Raw genomic sequence first — 6,000 nt, 5'->3', positions numbered from 1 at the left:
TAATGAGAGTCAGTGGAGATTAATGAGAGTCAGTGGAGATTAATGAGAGTCAGTGAAGATTAATGAGAGTCAGTGGAGATTAATGAGAGTCAGTGGTGATTAATGAGAGTCAGTGGAGATTAATGAGAGTCAGTGGAGAATAATGAGAGTCAGTGAAGATTAATGAGAGTCAGTGGGGATTAATGAGAGTCACTGGTGATTAATGAGAGTCAGTGGGGATTAATGAGAGTCAGTGGAGATTAATGAGAGTCAGTGAAGATTAATGAGAGTCAGTGGAGATTAATGAGAGTCAGTGGAGATTAATGAGAGTCAGTGGAGATTAATGAGAGTCAGTGGTGATTAATGAGAGTCAGTGGAGATTAATGAGAGTCAGTGGAGATTAATGAGAGTCAGTGGAGATTAATGAGAGTCAGTGGGGATTAATGAGAGTCAGTGGAGATTAATGAGAGTCAGTGGAGATTAATGAGAGTCAGTGGGGATTAATGAGAGTCAGTGGGGATTAATGAGAGTCAGTGGAGATTAATGAGAGTCAGTGGGGATTAATGAGAGTCAGTGGGGATTAATGAGAGTCAGTGGAGATTAATGAGAGTCAGTGGGGATTAATGAGAGTCAGTGGGGATTAATGAGAGTCATTGGAGATTAATGAGAGTCAGTGGGGATTAATGAGAGTCAGTGAAGATTAATGAGAGTCAGTGGAGATTAATGAGAGTCAGTGGAGATTAATGAGAGTCAGTGGGGATTAATGAGAGTCAGTGGGGATTAATGAGAGTCAGTGGAGATTAATGAGAGTCAGTGGAGATTAATGACAGTCAGTGGAGATTAATGAGAGTCAGTGGTGATTAATGAGAGTCAGTGGAGATTAATGAGAGTCAGTGGAGATTAATGAGAGTCAGTGGTGATTAATGAGAGTCAGTGAAGATTAATGAGAGTCAGTGGAGATTAATGAGAGTCAGTGGAGATTAATGAGAGTCAGTGGAGATTAATGGGAGTCAGTTGGGATTAATGAGAGTCAGTGGGGATTAATGAGAGTCAGTGGGATTAATGAGAGTCAGTGGAGATTAATGAGAGTCAGTGGGGATTAATGAGAGTCAGTGGAGATTAATGAGAGTCAGTGGAGATTAATGAGAGTCAGTGGGGATTAATGAGAGTCAGTGGAGATTAATGAGAGTCAGTGGAGATTAATGAGAGTCAGTGGAGATTAATGAGAGTCAGTGAAGATTAATGAGAGTCAGTGGGGATTAATGAGAGTCAGTGGTGATTAATGAGAGTCAGTGGGGATTAATGAGAGTCAGTGGAGATTAATGAGAGTCAGTGAAGATTAATGAGAGTCAGTGGGGATTAATGAGAGTCAGTGGTGATTAATGAGAGTCAGTGAAGATTAATGAGAGTCAGTGGAGATTAATGGGAGTCAGTGGAGATTAATGGGAGTCAGTGGAGATTAATGAGAGTCAGTGGAGATTAATGAGAGTCAGTGGGGATTAATGGGAGTCAGTGGAGATTAATGAGAGTCAGTGGAGATTAATGAGAGTCAGTGGAGATTAATGAGAGTCAGTGGTGATTAATGAGAGTCAGTGGAGATTAATGAGAGTCAGTGGAGATTAATGAGAGTGAGTGGGGATTAATGAGAGTCAGTGGAGATTAATGAGAGTCAGTGGAGATTAATGGGAGTCAGTTGAGATTAATGAGAGTCAGTGGGGATTAATGGGAGTCAGTGGAGATTAATGAGAGTCAGTGGGGATTAATGAGAGTCAGTGGAGATTAATGAGAGTCAGTGGAGATTAATGAGAGTCAGTGGTGATTAATGAGAGTCAGTGGGATTAATGAGAGTCAGTGGAGATTAATGAGAGTCAGTGGGGATTAATGAGAGTCAGTGGAGATTAATGAGAGTCAGTGGAGATTAATGAGAGTCAGTGGTGATTAATGAGAGTCAGTGGAGATTAATGAGAGTCAGTGGAGATTAATGAGAGTCAGTGGGGATTAATGAGAGTCAGTGGAGATTAATGAGAGTCAGTAGAGATTAATGGGAGTCAGTGGAGGTTAATGAGAGTCAGTGGAGATTAATGAGAGTCAGTGGAGATTAATGAGAGTCAGTGGAGATTAATGAGAGTCAGTGGTGATTAATGAGAGTCAGTGGAGATTAATGAGAGTCAGTGGAGATTAATGAGAGTCAGTGGAGATTAATGAGAGTCAGTGGGGATTAATGAGAGTCAGTGGAGATTAATGAGAGTCAGTGGAGATTAATGTGAGTCAGTGGAGATTAATGAGAGTCAGTGGAGATTAATGAGAGTCAGTGGAGATTAATGAGAGTTAGTGGAGATTACTGAGAGTCAGTGGAGATTAATGGGAGTCAGTGGGATTAATGAGAGTCAGTGAAGATTAATGAGAGTCAGTGGAGATTAATGGGAGTCAGTGGGGATTAATGGGAGTCAGTGGAGATTAATGAGAGTCAGTGGGGATTAATGAGAGTCAGTGGAGATTAATGAGAGTCAGTGGGGATTAATGAGAGTCAGTGGAGATTAATGGGAGTCAGTGGGGATTAGTGAGAGTCAGTGAAGATTAATGAGAGTCAGTGGAGATTAATGGGAGTCAGTGGGGAATAATGGGAGTCAGTGGAGATTAATGAGAGTCAGTGGGGATTAATGAGAGTCAGTGGGGTTTAATGAGATTCAGTGGAGATTAATGAGAGTCAGTGGAGATTAATGAGAGTCAGTGAAGATTAATGAGAGTCAGTGGAGATTAATGAGAGTCAGTGGAGATTAATGAGAGTCAGTGGTGATTAATGAGAGTCAGTGGAGATTAATAAGAGTCAGTGAAGATTAATGAGAGTCAGTGGAGATTAATGAGAGTCAGTGGAGATTAATGAGAGTCAGTGGAGATTAATGAGAGTCAGTGGTGATTAATGGGAGTCAGTGAAGATTAATGAGAGTCAGTGGGGATTAATGAGAGTCAGTGGAGATTAATGAGAGACAGTGGAGATTAATGAGAGTCAGTGGAGATTAATGAGAGTCAGTGGTGATTAATGAGAGTCAGTGGGGATTAATGAGAGTCAGTGGAGATTAATGAGAGTCAGTGGAGATTAATGAGAGTCAGTGGAGATTAATGGGAGTGAGTGGGGATTAATGAGAGTCAGTGAAGATTAATGAGAGTCAGTGGAGATTAATGGGAGTCAGTGGGGATTAATGAGAGTCAGTGGAGATTAATGAGAGTCAGTGGGGATTAATGAGAGTCAGTGGGGATTAATGAGAGTCAGTGGAGATTAATGAGAGTCAGTGGGGATTAATGAGAGTCAGTGGAGATTAATGAGAGTCAGTGGAGATTAATGAGAGTCAGTGGAGATTAATGAGAGTCAGTGGAGATTAATGAGAGTCAGTGGAGATTAATGGGAGTCAGTTGGGATTAATGAGAGTCAGTGGGGATTAATGAGAGTCAGTGGGGATTAATGAGAGTCAGTGGAGATTAATGAGAGTCAGTGGGGATTAATGAGAGTCAGTGGGGATTAATGAGAGTCAGTGGAGATTAATGAGAGTCAGTGGAGATTAATGACAGTCAGTGGAGATTAATGAGAGTCAGTGGTGATTAATGAGAGTCAGTGGAGATTAATGAGAGTCAGTGGAGATTAATGAGAGTCAGTGGAGATTAATGAGAGTCAGTGGTGATTAATGAGAGTCAGTGAAGATTAATGAGAGTCAGTGGAGATTAATGAGAGTCAGTGGAGATTAATGAGAGTCAGTGGAGATTAATGGGAGTCAGTTGGGATTAATGAGAGTCAGTGGGGATTAATGAGAGTCAGTGGGGATTAATGAGAGTCAGTGGAGATTAATGAGAGTCAGTGGTGATTAATGAGAGTCAGTGGAGATTAATGAGAGTCAGTGGAGATTAATGAGAGTCAGTGGAGATTAATGAGAGTCAGTGGGGATTAATGAGAGTCAGTGGAGATTAATGAGAGTCAGTGGAGATTTATGGGAGTCAGTGGAGATTAATGAGAGTCAGTGGGGATTAATGAGAGTCAGTGGTGATTAATGAGAGTCAGTGGAGATTAATGAGAGTCAGTGGGGATTAATGAGAGTCAGTGGAGATTAATGAGAGTCAGTGGGGATTAATGAGAGTCAGTGGAGATTAATGAGAGTCAGTGGAGATTAATGAGAGTCAGTGGAGATTAATGAGAGTCAGTGGTGATTAATGAGAGTCAGTGGAGATTAATGAGAGTCAGTGGAGATTAATGAGAGTCAGTGGTGATTAATGAGAGTCAGTGGAGATTAATGAGAGTCAGTGGAGATTAATGAGAGTCAGTGGTGATTAATGAGAGTCAGTGGAGATTAATGAGAGTCAGTGGAGATTAATGAGAGTCAGTGGGGATTAATGAGAGTCAGTGGAGATTAATGAGAGTCAGTGGGGATTAATGGGAGTCAGTGGAGATTAATGAGAGTCAGTGGGGATTAATGGGAGTCAGTGGAGATTAATGAGAGTCAGTGGAGATTAATGAGAGTCAGTGGAGATTAATGAGAGTCAGTGGGGATTAATGAGAGTCAGTGGGGATTAATGAGAGTCAGTGGGGATTCATGAGAGTCAGTGGAGATTAATGAGAGTCAGTGGAGATTAATGGGACTCAGTGGAGATTAATGAGAGTCAGTGGAGATTAATGAGAGTCAGTGGGGATTAATGGGAGTCAGTGGAGATTAATGAGAGTCAGTGGAGATTAATGAGAGTCTGTGGAGATTAATGAGAGTCAGTGGAGATTAATGAGAGTCAGTGGAGATTAATGGGAGTCAGTGGAGATTAATGAGAGTCAGTGGGGATTAATGAGAGTCAGTGGTGATTAATGAGAGTCAGTGGGGATTAATGAGAGTCAGTGGAGATTAATGAGAGTCAGTGGAGATTAATGAGAGTCAGTGGTGATTAATGAGAGTCAGTGGGGATTAATGAGAGTCAGTGGAGATTAATGAGAGTCAGTGGGGATTAATGAGAGTCAGTGGAGATTAATGAGAGTCAGTGGAGATTAATGAGAGTCAGTGGTGATTAATGAGAGTCAGTGGAGATTAATGAGAGTCAGTGGGAATAATGGCAGTCAGTGGAGATTAATGAGAGTCAGTGGGGATTAATGGGAGTCAGTGGAGATTAATGAGAGTCAGTGGAGATTAATGGGAGTCAGTGGAGATTAATGGGAGTCAGTGGAGATTAATGAGAGTCTGTGGAGATTAATGAGAGTCAGTGGAGATTAATGAGAGTCAGTGGAGATTAATGGGAGTCAGTGGAGATTAATGAGAGTCAGTGGAGATTAATGAGAGTCTGTGGAGATTAATGAGAGTCAGTGGAGATTAATGAGAGTCAGTGGAGATTAATGGGAGTCAGTGGAGATTAATGAGAGTCAGTGGGGATTAATGAGAGTCAGTGGTGATTAATGAGAGTCAGTGGGGATTAATGAGAGTCAGTGGAGATTAATGAGAGTCAGTGGAGATTAATGAGAGTCAGTGGTGATTAATGAGAGTCAGTGGGGATTAATGAGAGTCAGTGGAGATTAATGAGAGTCAGTGGGGATTAATGAGAGTCAGTGGAGATTAATGAGAGTCAGTGGAGATTAATGAGAGTCAGTGGTGATTAATGAGAGTCAGTGGAGATTAATGAGAGTCAGTGGAGATTAATGAGAGTCAGTGGGGATTAATGAGAGTCAGTGGTGATTAATGAGAGTCAGTGGGATTAATGAGAGTCAGTGGAGATTAATGAGAGTCAGTGGAGATTAATGAGAGTCAGTGGAGATTAATGAGAGTCAGTGGAGATTAATGAGAGTCAGTGGGGATTAATGAGAGTCAGTGGAGATTAATGAGAGTCAGTGGAGATTAATGAGAGTCAGTGGAGATTAATGAGAGTCAGTGGATATTAATGAGAGTCAGTGGGATTAATGGGAGTCAGTGGAGATTAATGAGAGTCAGTGGAGATTAATGAGAGTCAGTGGAGATTAATGAGAGTCAGTGGGGATTAATGAGAGTCAGTGGAGATTAATGA

The sequence above is a fragment of the Heterodontus francisci genome, unplaced genomic scaffold, assembly GCF_036365525.1.
Source record: "Heterodontus francisci isolate sHetFra1 unplaced genomic scaffold, sHetFra1.hap1 HAP1_SCAFFOLD_786, whole genome shotgun sequence".
Taxonomy (NCBI): Eukaryota; Metazoa; Chordata; class Chondrichthyes; order Heterodontiformes; family Heterodontidae; genus Heterodontus; species Heterodontus francisci.
Note: the sequence above shows the minus strand (reverse complement) of the source record.